This window comes from Odocoileus virginianus, chromosome 6 (genome assembly GCF_023699985.2).
Source record: "Odocoileus virginianus isolate 20LAN1187 ecotype Illinois chromosome 6, Ovbor_1.2, whole genome shotgun sequence".
NCBI lineage: Eukaryota > Metazoa > Chordata > Mammalia > Artiodactyla > Cervidae > Odocoileus > Odocoileus virginianus.
Window position 1 is genome coordinate 78320070 of NC_069679.1, and position 13765 is coordinate 78333834.

The 13765-nt window shown below is 37.7% G+C and overlaps 1 long non-coding RNA gene across 1 annotated transcript; it reads left to right on the forward strand.

Moving 5' to 3' along the window:
- Positions 1-208: 208 nt before the first annotated feature.
- LOC139035695 (uncharacterized) lies at positions 209-12920 on the forward strand. Its single transcript, XR_011488404.1, has 6 exons — positions 209-303; positions 554-1013; positions 5048-5115; positions 5812-5979; positions 8874-8987; positions 12244-12920. It is a non-coding gene; the product is annotated as an uncharacterized lncRNA (long non-coding RNA).
- The last annotated feature ends 845 nt before the right edge of the window (positions 12921-13765 follow it).

Consider the following 13765-nt stretch of genomic DNA (forward strand, 5'->3'; position numbering starts at 1 on the left):
AAATTGCTATGATACTAATATATGGTCTTATTTATATTAAATAACATTGTTTTAATGTTATTAATTGACTTATATGATTAATTAATTCCAAACACAGGATTTTTTATGCCATTTTTAGCTTCATTGTGACATTTGGCAAATCTGACACAGGCATCAGCGGATATCCCATTTATCTTTTCATTCATTTATTTACCCATTCATTCAATTAACAGGCATTGAATCCTCTTCTCTGTGCTCTGTACTTTGCTAAGAACTGAGGACACAACTTAGAGACAAGACTGAGAGGCACCCTGATGCCCTTAGGTAACTGGCAATCTCATGTGGTGAGAGCAATGTAGGGTAACATTCCTTCTACCTGCCTGCCACCATTTCTAGTTCTCCTCTCCTTCCAAACCTGAGAGCTGATTGCACTTTTTAACCCCTTCATATTAGCTCTGGCCTTGTACTTTTGCATTGGTCAAAGGGCAGGGGGCACTTGTCACTTCTATGTGGATGCATTTAAGAGCTAATGTGCCAACTCAATTCTGCACTTTCTGTGTTCGGTTCTACCTAGGATACTGCAGAAGAGCTGAAACGCCACATCCTGTGAATAAAAAGCATATGCCAGTCTAGGCCCATGAATGACTACAATGTGCAGAACTCCCCTGTTGAGCCACTTTGGGCGTGAGGTGCAAATAAGAAACTGACCTTTGTCAATTTTAAGCCACTGAGATCTGGAAGGTATCAGTTACGGCAACAGAGGTCAGATCAAGATACATCTTTCTGAAGAAGCTGAGAGATGTTTAAGTTGATGCTGAGGCTAAAGAAAGGCTCCATACAGAGCAAAGGGAAAGATTTTAAACATAAACTGAAATTTTAAGTATAAACTGAAGAAACAGCGGGCGCAAAGGACCTGAGGAGGTAAAGAGCCCAGAATATTCAAGGAACTGAAAAATTCCAGCTTGAACAGGGTCTAAAAGCAGAAGACAGTGGCACAGGGCTTGCAGGGCCATTCCTTCTGGCTTTTGCAAAAGGTAAGGAGGAGAACATCTACCCAGTAGTCAGCATCTGTGTCCAGGATTGACCCAGGATATTACTGCTTTTCTCATTCACTTTTCCTGATTTTCCTGTTCGCTGAGAAGGCACAGACAAAGTGTTTAGGAGAAAAGTAGAGACAGATGACTTAGAGAAATAATTTCTTCAATAGAAGATCACCGTTCTGACTTAGAGAAATAATTTCTTCAATAGAAGATCACCGTTCTTTGAGCCCATAATATGCAGGGTATGCTAGTGGGTGTGGATGAAGTCCGTAGGGAGAGTCAAGCTTTGAGGGCTCTGAAGCATGCCAGCTTTCCAGGAGCTTTCCAGACCTCTGTGGGGCCTGCGAGTACAGACTGCAGAAGTTCCACCTTTATTAGCTCCAGAGCCCACTCATTTCATTGTATTTATTTTTAAATTAATTTTTGTTGGATATAGTTGGTTTACCATGCGGTGTTAGTTTCTTCCATATAGCAAAGTGACATGTCAAAGTGAACCAGTCACATCTATACGCAAATCCACTCACCTTTCGATTCCTGTCTCGTATAGGTCAGAGTATTGGGTAGAGTTGCTAGTGCCACACAGTAGGTCCTTAACAGTTATCTACAGTAGGGTGTATCTGTCCATCCCAATCTCCCAGTTTATCCTGCCCCTTTCCTCCTTGGTAACCGTGCCTCTGTGACGTGGTGACAGCAATGTAGGGTAACATTCCTTCTACCTGCCTGCCACCATTTCTAGTTCTCTGTTTCTGTTTTGTAAATAGGTTTATCTGTACCATTTTTTTTCTTTTTTTTAGATTTCACATATAAGCAACATCATATAACATTTGTCTTTCTCTGTATGATTTGCTTCACTCAGTAAGACACTCTCCAGGGTCATCCATATTGCTGCAAATGACAGCCCACTCATTCTTATGTGTTTTTCTGATTTTAAACCCGTGGGAGCTCCTCGGTGTCTACTAAAGCATTCTTCAAATTTTCAAAAACTCCCATGTCTTCTGAGATACACAAAAGTCTCATGACTTTCTACTTCCTATTGTTACGATTATGACAAACCCATTGTCCTTTCCTCATCATTAGTTAACCCCATAAAGCACCAAATCGCTTTAGTCAGTTACAGTTCAGGCTTTTGGGCGTGAAGTTCAAGTCCTCTCCCAGACAGACCCCAGTCTGCATTGGCAGACCTATCACCTTCACACCCACCAGGCAACAGAGCCTGCCCTTTGGCCAAACTACACGGCTTACTGTGTGCCTTTAACTCAGACCAAGTAAGATTTTAAGATGTAACTCTCTTTGTGCTCTTTCTTTAAGATTCAGCTAAAGTGCCTCCCACTGTTATTATCTCTAAGTTTCCCAGACATATTTATTCAATTAATCAAGTTTTTTCTATGTTCCTTAATAGTCTATTATAGCACACAATAAATCATAGCCTTGTTATTTGTGTCTCTCTTCACCATTGAAATATAAACTCCCATACAGAAAATGGGTTCTTGCTGGGGACTCACCAAAAGCTGCAATTGAAAGCCTTGAAGGAAGGGAGGAAAGCATCAAAAAGGTCGAAGACAGCTCTGAAGTTGAGAAGTGTTCATTTTTAAATTCCTTTGCCAAAAGTTGGCTTTTGCCTACTTATATTTTTTTCTTCCAGTTTCAAAGGTGATGCATGTTATATGTAGAATTTTTAATATAAATAGTTTAAAGGAAGAAAATCACTTGTGGTCCCCTTAATATTTCTCATTGACACTTTTTTCCCCCTTTGGGCTTTTAAATTTCCTACACGCATTGAAAATTCTTCTCTGTGTAAGATGTGAGTTTTTTGTTACTTTTGGATAACTGCATTCATTTAAAAAACAAAACAACAATTGCAAAACATATCCTATATCTTTATATGATTTGCCTATAAATTGTGACTGTACCTGCTGGTAAGCAAATATATAAAAAATATGAAAATGTTATGTTCACTCTAAAAGTACATGAATTTAGATAGCCTAAATAGAATATGAACTTATGATGTATTATATTATTTTTAGTTATTGTTTTATAAATAACTATGAAATGTTAGCATTATATTTTATAGTCAAATGGAAGACAAAACTCAACAATACCAGCTGAAAAATATTTTTTAAAGGAAAGGTAATTTTTACTTTTTAAAGCTAATTTCTAAAGTAATATATGCTAATGCTAAAATTCAGTTAGTCAGAAAGATAGAAAATGAATTGGATTATCCAAGATGTATATAATATAAACTGCGTCTTGGGCATCCTTCTAGAAATTTCTATTTATTTAGAAGTTTTAAAATGAAACAACTCTGCTGCTGCTGCTAAGTCGCTGCAGTCGTGTCCGACTCTGTGCGACCCCATAGACGGCAGCCCACCAGGCTCCGCCGTCCCTGGGATCCTCCAGGCAAGAACACTGGAGTGGGTTGCCATTTCCTTCTCCAATGCATGAAAGTGAAAAGTGAAAGTGAAGTCGCTCAGTCGTGTCCGACTCTTCGCGACCCCATGGACTGCAGCCCACCAGGCTCCTCCGTCCATGGGAATTTCCAGGCAAGAGTACTGGAGTGGGGTGCCATTGCCTTCTCCAATATACATGTTAAGTATATATATATATGTGTGTGTGTGTATATATGTATATATATATATATATATATATATATAGGTGGATGGATAAATAGATTTACATAGATAGATAGATGATAGATATCTCAATCTTCTTTCTGTGGTATACCTGGGCTGAAATACACTCAACCTAACATGTAGATTGTTGCCAATATTTTTATAGATAGATACACATAGATATATGTATAGATATGTATATGCGTGAATGTATATCTATCCATATACGTATATCTATCTATATATATATATATATATATCTGTTATCTATCCAAAATTTTTATATTTTCACTATATAAATTATTTGATTGTTTTTATTGTAGTTTGTCTTAAATCCAAGCTAAAAATTATTTTAAAGAATAATTTTATTATAGATATTGTTAACAAGTAAGTTGCATCTTAAAACTAATGTCATACAGTTATTAAAATTTCTTTGGTTTCTTCCTATTGCTATTTAGAGCCTTATCTACTTTATGTTACAATAATTTTCTTAGTGATTATAATTTAATGATATTTATAATATTCCTAAGGGCTTCCCTGGTGGCTCAGATGATAAAGAGTCTGCCTGCAATGCAGAAGTCCTGGGTTCGATCCCTGGGTCAGGAAGATACCCTGGAGAAGGGAATGGCAAACCACTCCGGCATTCTTGCTTAGAAAATTCCATGGACAAAGGAGCCTGGTGGGCTACAATCCATGGTGTCACAAAGAGTTGGATACAACTGAGCGAATTTGACTCACTGACTCATAATATTCCTAGTGGTTATATTTAGAATCTAGTGATATTTATAATTTTCATTAATAATTATATTTATAATTTAATATCCCTGGTGGCTCAGAGGTTAAAGCGTCTGCCTCCAATGTGAGAGACCCAGGTTCGATTCCTGGGTTGGGAAGATCCCCTGGAGAAGGAAATGGTAACCCACTCCAGTATTCTTGCCTGGAGAATCCCATGGACGGAGGAGCCTGGTAGGCTACAGTCCACAGGGTCGCAAAGACACGACTGAGCGATTTCACTTCACTCACTTTATATTTCTTTATTTTTCAACGTTAGGCGGTATTAATGCTATATAGTAGTTCCAGTTATGAAACATGACATTTCTCCACTAAAATATTCTTTAACCTCTCCTTTCCTATCATGTCAGAAATTTATATGTCATATTTTAATTTTACATTGTCAAGGTTTTTAACATTTTCATTCAGTTAGTTATCATAGTCCCACTGTTCTTCAAGTTAAGGCCCATATTTAAATTGAATCTCTATTTCTTGACTATACTTACAAGATATAGCTTCTCTTATTGTTTAGTTGATTCATATGTTAGGATGAATTTTAGAATTCAATCTCTTAGGAGGTTGAATTTTACCATAAGGGAAGTTTTTCTCTCTCTCTTTTGATTTTTGTTGTTTTCTTTTGTAATCCAGGAAAGGCTCATAAGTCCTTGCATGCTTCTCATTCTGTGACATTTATATAAAACCAACATCTTGGCTAGGTATGCAATTATTCCATTATATATATGTGTGTGTGTGTGTGTGTGTGTGTGTGCGTGTGTGATATTTTGTTTCAGAATTCTTTGATGACAATGAGAAAACTCTGAGACTATATCACACTTGAAATTAAACTCCTCTTTCTGTTTCCATGTTGATCTTCCACTCCTACCCCCTTGAAATTCTTGTCTTCCTTTATCTGTGGAATTTTTTCTGTTTTATCTTTGAATATATAGTCCATTCAGATATACTAGCTATGTGATACTTTGATCTCCTATAGCTTCCATACCATGAGCTCTCTAATTATATTTTCCTTTCTGACATCCTCAGGTCTAAATATCATGTCACCAACATGATATTTCTCAGTTTTAAAATGCTATTAGTACTATACAAATCTGTTTTTTTGCTGCTGGTTTTAATGTCATTACTATTTATACCATAGTATATTTTTTTTCTTAGCCTTCTTCTTGAGCTTTGTCAGTGTCTCTTCCATCTCCTAATATCGTTTTGTTACCTCTTTTAATTACTTTGATCTCATTTTTTTCCAAAGTATTTTTTTTGTCTCTCTAATTCTTTAAGGTTATAAAATGTATTTGGTAGAATTTTCTTCTATTTCGTAGGAAGTTTATGTTTTCCTAAAATGTACTTTCATTTGCTCTTTAATATAAGTCATGTATCTTTTCATCTTTTTGTTTCTGTAGTGTTTGTGCCAAGGTCCTCGTTTGGATCCCTTCTGCTTACCACTCAGAACAGTATGGGGAATGGGCAGGTGGTTGACCTGTGTCAACTGCTTTGTCATTTCTGCACTCTTCCCCCCAGGTTTGCTCGTCTTCTGTCCTGGGTAGATCTTTCTGCAGTAGATCACTCAGGTAAGTCTGTCACTTGCAAGGGAGCACCTCATCACAAAGGCGTGTTACCTGAGGATTTGGTGTTTCTCTTGGTCGGCAGTACATGCCCAACGGTCATGTTCTTCATTTTTCTTATGATCCTTCAGACTTACTTCTTATTGTTTCAAATAAAAAAAAATCATTACATGGATCTATCAGGAACCTTACCTACTTTGAGAAGAATCTGTACTCTGCTTCAGGCTCAGAGAGATGAAAACCAGCTTTCAATTTCTTTCTTCTATTTGATCCAAGTCCTACTATATGGTGGCTCAGATGATAAAGCGTCTGCCTATGATGCAGGATACCTGGGTTCAATCCCCGGGTCAGGAAGATCCCCCTGGAGAAGGAAATGGCAACCCGCTCCAGTACGCTTGCCTGGAAAATCCCATGGATGGGGGAACCTGGTAGGCTACAGTCCATGGGGCCACAAAGAGTTGGACACACCTGAGCGACTTCACTTTCTTTCTTTCTTTCTTTCCTACTATATTTAATGGACAATTACAATTCATAGACCATAGTTTGGAATTTTAGTCATATTTAAGCTTTAATGCAAATATGAGTTTATATTTCCAAATTTAAGCTTTTGTGTTCATTAGGTTTCTGGCATGTGGCAGCAGTAAGAAGTAGAATAAATATGTCTACTCCAGCATATTTTGTAGGAAATCCTCTTTCCTTTTTAAACTATTTGATAACAGTTTGTTTTAGGGAATTTATTCTTGCATGTGTCAATCACAAAGTTTTTACTGAATTTAATTTTTAAAAATGAATGGTATAAGTTACATTGATGTCTACTATCTATATTACATATCTATATTCCAGGTTGTGAGGATGTTCTAAATGTTCCCAATATTCTTAAAAAATGAATTTCTTCTGGGGATAAAAGTAATGCTGAAATTTTAGAAAGATGCCTATATTCTAAATAAGAGGATTTAAACCTTCTATAATTTCACTACCTTATAACCATTATACTTTAATTCATTTTAAGGTGAATATTTTCTCACATTGCAAATTTTCTGAAATGGCTTTTGCCTTACAATTGGTGGCATCTTATAATTTAATTAGGAGTCTATTTTGTATGCTACTGGTATTTAGGCTTCCCAGGTGGTGCTAGTGGTAAAGAACACACCTGCCAATGCAGGAGACATAAGAGATGTGGTTTCCATCCCTTGTCAGGAAGATCCCCTGGAGGAGGGCAAGGCCACCCACTTCAGTATTCCTGTCTGGGAATCCCATGGACAGAGAAGCCTGGTGGGCTGCAGTCCATGGGGTCACAAAGAGATGGGCACAAATGAAACAACTTAGCCTGCACACATGGTGTGTGAAAAAATGCTGAATCATATTGCTGATGCCATCTTAGATTTGATGAAATTTATTTTCTTCCAGTTACATGTACTATTTTAAATCAAAGTTGGAATCATATTTATGTAATTTTTTGGCCAACTGTAAATGAAATGCAACAATTTGAGCTCTGTGTAGCATCAAATAAAGCAGCATTGCAATATAATAATCCCTTTAAAAACAGCATGCAATTTTATAACTGGGTGATCTAAACACCTACATGATTTAAAATAAAGAGAAGAATGACATCTGCTCCAAAATCCAAAAGCAACTTATTTCTCTAAGTCTCAGCTTTTTACTTATGTATAAAATGAGCCTACTAATAATACATACCACCTAGGGAAGCCAATGCTTCTTCAGTGAAGTGTTTACTTCAATGGGGCACATGTTAAATACTCAAAAAATGTGAATCATCTGCATTATGGTTACTAGGATCATTAGTGGTGATCCTTCAGAGGATGGCACCTTTGCATTTACCTCCAAAGACCAGTGACTGATTCCATTCTATTAACTTGACCCGCTTACTTCATGCCAGACACGAGCTAGGCACTGGGAATACAAACAACCACAGCTCTCACACAGGCTCCCCTATGGACCAGTTTACTTTCAGGGTCTCATTCATTTCTTTTGGTTGAAAAGATCAATTTCCTCTGAGCATTCACTGCTTCCCACTGACCACGGGCCACATCTCTTTCCTGCAGGTTATACTCACACGTAACACTTGCCATTCTCCCCACACACCCTTTGTGCCCTAAGCCTGCAACTCTTCCAGCCACCCCTTCATCTGTAGGGTTCTTCCCCTCTCCTCTCCCCAGAGGCCCAAATTTCTCCTAACCGAACAAATATTTAGAACTAAGAAAGAGGTTCCTTATCATTTGGTTTCTGTTCAAACAGAAGAAAAGGAACAAGAACTAGAAAACAAACTAGTCCACCCAGTGTATTGGGCAACGCCATTCACACTGAACTCTGCTTGCATCCTTCAGTAATCCGGCCCCTCTGACGTCATTGCTCCTTCCTCCACAGTCCCCAGAGCATTATTTGCAATATTTCTTATCATATTCTGCATCACAGTATTTGTGTGCCTGTCCTATTTGGCCTAGATTGTGATGCCCTTAAGGGTAGAAATGTTATTTGTCCTTGTCACCAAAGCATTTGGCACACAGCACATGCTTAAGTAAGTGGTTTTGAATTGGATTACTTCAGCCATGTTACTCTTAAGACCATTGTCAGGATTACTAATCACCTGAAATAAATCATTCCATCCACTTCCATGAAAAACAATCAACATCTGACCTTATCATATATGTGTGTGTGGGTGTGTGTGTATATATATATATGTATATGTATATATGTATGTGTATATATGTGTATATATATATGTATATGCATATATAACTCCATCCACTTACCTGAAAAAAAATCAACATTTGATATTTTCATGTGTGTATGTGTACATATATATATATATATATATATATGAAAAATATGTTTTCCAAGCCTTTCCACAAAAACAGTCATCTCTTTGTGCTCATTTCCAGGTATCAACTTCAGAGGCAAACCTTGGCAACTCCTTAACTATTCTTTTCTTCTTCATATTTACAAAGCATGTATACAGGGCTCTTTCCTAACTTCCCTATGTTCTTAAGTGGAAGGTAAGCATTGATTTTTTTTTTTACATATCTTGCCTTTCCTCACATATATTTTGCCCCTCTCCAAAATCCTAATATAGTTCAACTGAATTTCTCCTTGGGTTTTTGACCCTCTTGTTCCAAGCAGACTGTCGTTCTTGACAGTGTCACAGTTGCCATCCTGGGGAATTTCCCTGATTACTATGCTGACTCTTCCTTTTAGCTTTCTCCTGTGTTGGTTTTCATGTTTCCAGGATCTCGACTATTTGCGTTTTGGGTTTGTTCTTTACCTTGGTGCATTGTATCTTCAGCAGTTTTCCAAGAAATTCCTTAGAATACTTACTTTGGGGTGAGGGGAATGATTAGAAGTTTGACTTAGAATAGAATCCTTGGTTAGATATGACCATCCCTTAGAAATTTGAAGGCATTGCCTGCCAAAGAGATTCTGATATATGATGTGAGAGGTGAAATACTGTTTGTGGATTGCAAGACACAAAGTCAGGTAAGTTAATTGGAGAGGCAACATTAGAGGTGAGTGGGGAGGGGCAGGGCTGAACTGAAAGCCGAGCAGATTTTCCAAAGCATCATTGCTTTAAACATGAAAGAACATGGTAGGAAAGCTTACTGGGAGCAAAAGGATTGGAAGTAGAGGCTGTTAAATTTGGCCAGAAAAATCAAATTCCCTGGAACAACAGCAACAAAACTATTTCCAGCCGCTTTCTACTCGGTGCCAGCCCCTAAGAGGGAGCCTCTTCAGGGGCTGACCAAGATCTTGACACCCAGACATGCTCCCACCCCAATTTCATTTTCTTAGATGAGATTAGCTTAGCGCTCATGAATTTGTATATGACTCTGAAACATAAAATGCAGTCACACCAGGGAACAAAGCTATTCATGTTTCCTTACAATTGAGGATCTTTCCAGTCCAGCAACTAAGGCCAACAACAAAATGGTTCAAGCGTTCTTTCAAATCATCCTGCTAAAGAGTGCCATTTCGTTCTCTATCATTAGGCAGCCACTATCTCTGAAATGGAAAGGTTAGGAATGCTGGCCAGGCCAGCAGCAACCTCGCTGGTACTGATAAGTCTGAATACCAACCACATGCAGAATTCTATGAAGATGCAAAGTTCCATTTGAATCAATACCAATACATGATGCACAGTCATACCTGTCTTCCATTAGGTACTGCCCCATGCTGTTGGAAAACATCTCTTCAGCCTTGCTGTTAATGTGCTACTTGGTCTTTCATTGTCCTCGTGAATATTCAGGATCATTCCTTAAATGGTGCCTCAATGTGCCTTTTCTGTACCCTGTGAAACAAAGTTTTCTACTCACAGACACCAGATAATATTAACAGGTGGAGCCTATTGACAATTGTTTCTAAGTGAAGTTTGCTTAGATGCCTTACCTCTTCCAAAACAGATGGGGTACATATTTGTTCCAAGAAAGGAAAACTCTTATCACATGCAAATCCTTCACTTAAAGTTTTCTGCTTAGTCATGACACTTATTTGAGCTTTGGATATATATGATGCTAAAAATGCACTGGAGAAAGATATCTCAAATAAGGTAAAGGAGAATCTGGAGGATGGTTATAAAAGCAATGAGCATACTCTCCTACCACCCAACTCCCCCATTGCTGAAAAAGCTCACAGGGCTTTTCCTATAGGCCTTGATCTGCAAAGTGTGGTCCGCTTAACAGCATTGTCAGATCACAAGAATCTTACTAGAAATTCATGATTTCAGGACCCATTCCTCCTCAAAATCTTCATGTTTAACAATCCCTAGGTGATTTGTATAAATACTAAAACTCAAGAAGCACTGTCTATAGGGACACTGCATCATAAGAGGAGCCATAGGTTGTCAATCAATAAGTTTCATTACTGGTGTTGCTTTTGATCATTTGTAAATGGCAGTATCTGCTAAGTTTCCCTATTTTAAAGCTACTTATTTTCTTTTTATAATTAATAAGTACTTTGGCTTCCCTTGTGGCTCAGCTGGTAAAGAATCCGCCTGCAATGCAGGAGACCTGGGTTCGATCCCTGGGTTGGGAAGATCCCCTGGAGAAGCGAACGGCTAACCACTCCAGTATTCTGGCCTGGAGAACTGCATGGACTGTATAGCCCATGGGGTCGCAGAGAGTTGGACATCACTGAGCGACTTTCACTCATACAGAGACACTTCGAAACTACACAAGCAACCTATTTCTCTTTGTATTTTGCTTCCTAACTTTAGCATCTATTGATAATACTTGACTGCAGTAATTATGGTATTAACCAAATGGTGATTTTTAAATTCTTTCAAATAAATTCTTTCTGAACAGTTTTAGAATACACATATACCCCATAGCTAGTTTCCCTGTTACTAACAGTTTACAAAAATATACTTTTTGTACCAATATTGATCCATTATTATCAACTAAAGTCCATAGTTTTTTCATATTTTCTCAGTTCTATGTACCATCTTTTTTATTCTAAAATCCCATCCAGAATGCTAGACTACATTTAGTTACCATGTCTCCTTAGGTTCATCCTGCTTGACAGTTTTTCAGACATTTATTTTCTCTATGACTTCCTCATTTATTAACTTAGAATTCAGTTTAAAGAACTGTCCCTTCTCCATCACTTATTTGTTTATGTTTGTATGGACTGATGGATATTTATTTTTATTCTACATATTTTAAGCCATTGGCATCATTATTTTTTTATTACACAAATAGTCTCAAATATGTTTGGAATTCTTTCAAGTTGACTCCTTGAGATGATCCCATCTGCTTTTGAGCACATCCTACTTTCTGGCATCATAAAATGTTTCAGGCTCATCATGTACTTTCCTGATCCCAGCCCTGAATCATATTTCCCTGAGGAATAGGGATCCTCCAGTTGGTGAGTGGTGTTAGAAACCAAGATCGGGAGGTGGGGGGTGCTAGGTATTTTTTTGCTACAAGGGTGTCATTATTTCTAGGCTCTCTCAATGGCAGAGCTAGAAATTATAGAAGTATTCCAAACCATACATACAGATATACCTTTTTCTATTTCCATGTGCATTCAAAATCAAGAGTTTACACTCAAATATGACTGAGTTTATAACTCTGAATACAGTTCAATAGCACAGGGTTCTCTTTAGCCTTCACTTTTTACTTATTTGTAAGTTCTTTATCTGACAAGAAGCTTGGATTTCATTATCATATATGACTGTATTCACTTATTTATTCACTCATAGAATACAAATAAAGAAGCTGCAGAATCACTAATCCATATCTCTTGAATACCTCTTCATAGATCACAGCCTTCTCATGGTGAAGGGGCTTGTGCAACTCAATGAAGCTATGAGCCATGCCATGCAGGGCCACCCAAGATGGACAAATCGTAGTGAAGAGTTCTGACAGAATGAGGTCCCTTGGAGGAGGAAATGGCAACCACTCCAGTATTTTTGACTCAAGAACCTCACAAACATCATGAAAAGGCATAAAGATATGACACCAGAAGATGAACCCCCTGGGTCAGAAGCACCCAATATGCTACTGGGGAAGAGTAGACAGCAATTACTGATAGTCCCAGGAAGAATGAAGCATCTGGGCCAACGCAGAAACGATGCTCAGTTGTGGATGTGTCTGGTAGTGAAAGTAAAGTCTGAGGCTGTAAAGAACAATATTGCAAAGGAATATGGAATGTTAGGTCCATGAATCAAGGTAAATCGGATGTGGTCAAGCAGGAGACGGCAAGAGTGAACATCAACATCTTAGGAAACAGTGAACTAAATGGATGGGAACCAGCGAATTTAATTCAGATGACCATTATATTATATCTACTACTGTGGGCAGGAATCCCTTAGAAGAAATGGAGTAGTCCTCATAGTCAGCAAAAGAGTCTGAAATGCAGTATTTGGGAGCAACCTCAAAAACAAGAGAAGGATCTTGGTTTATTTCTGAGGCAAATCATTTGACTTCACAGTACTCCAAGTCCACTGAGGCTGAAGAAGCTGATGTTGACCAATTCAACTTCACTTTTTGGTGCTAGTTCTTGGAGGTGTTGTAGATCTATGAACACCATCAAGAAGTAACAGCAAAAAAAAAAAAAAAAAAAAAAAAAGATGTCCTTTTCATCACAGGGAATTAAATGCAGAAGCAGGAAGTCAAGAGATACCTGGAAAAACAGGCAAGTTCAGCCTTGAAGTACATAACAGAGTAGGGCAAAGGCCAACAGAGTTTTGTATAGAGAACACATTGGTTCCACAAACACACTTTTCCACAACCCAAGAAATGAACTTACACAAGGACGTCACCAGATGGTCAATATCAAAACCAGGTTGACTATGTTCTTTGCAGCTAAAGATGGAGAAGTTCTATACAGTCAGCAAAAGTAAGACCAGGAGTTGACTGTGGCTCAGATTATCAGATTTATATTGCAAAATTCAGGTTTAAATTGAAGAAAGCAGGGAAAACCACTACACCATTCAGGTATGACCTAAATCAAATCCCTTAGGATTATACAGTGGAAGTGATAAAAAGATTCAAGGAATTAGATCTGGCAGACACTATTCCTTGATATTTTATCCTTGATATTGTTTCCTTGAATATCCAGTATTCCTTGATATATTAACGTGTTTGATAGGGAGTAAGGAATATTCAAACCTTGTTCATCAACATATGATTACTAACATTTTAAAATTCCCATCTCAGTAAAATCCAAAGATGCAATCATGATCTAACCCCAAAAAGAAAGGCATTTCTAATTTAGGCTTCCTCTAAAACAATAGTGTGTCTTCTTTCAGTAATTTAAAGGAATTTCTAATCTGAATTTG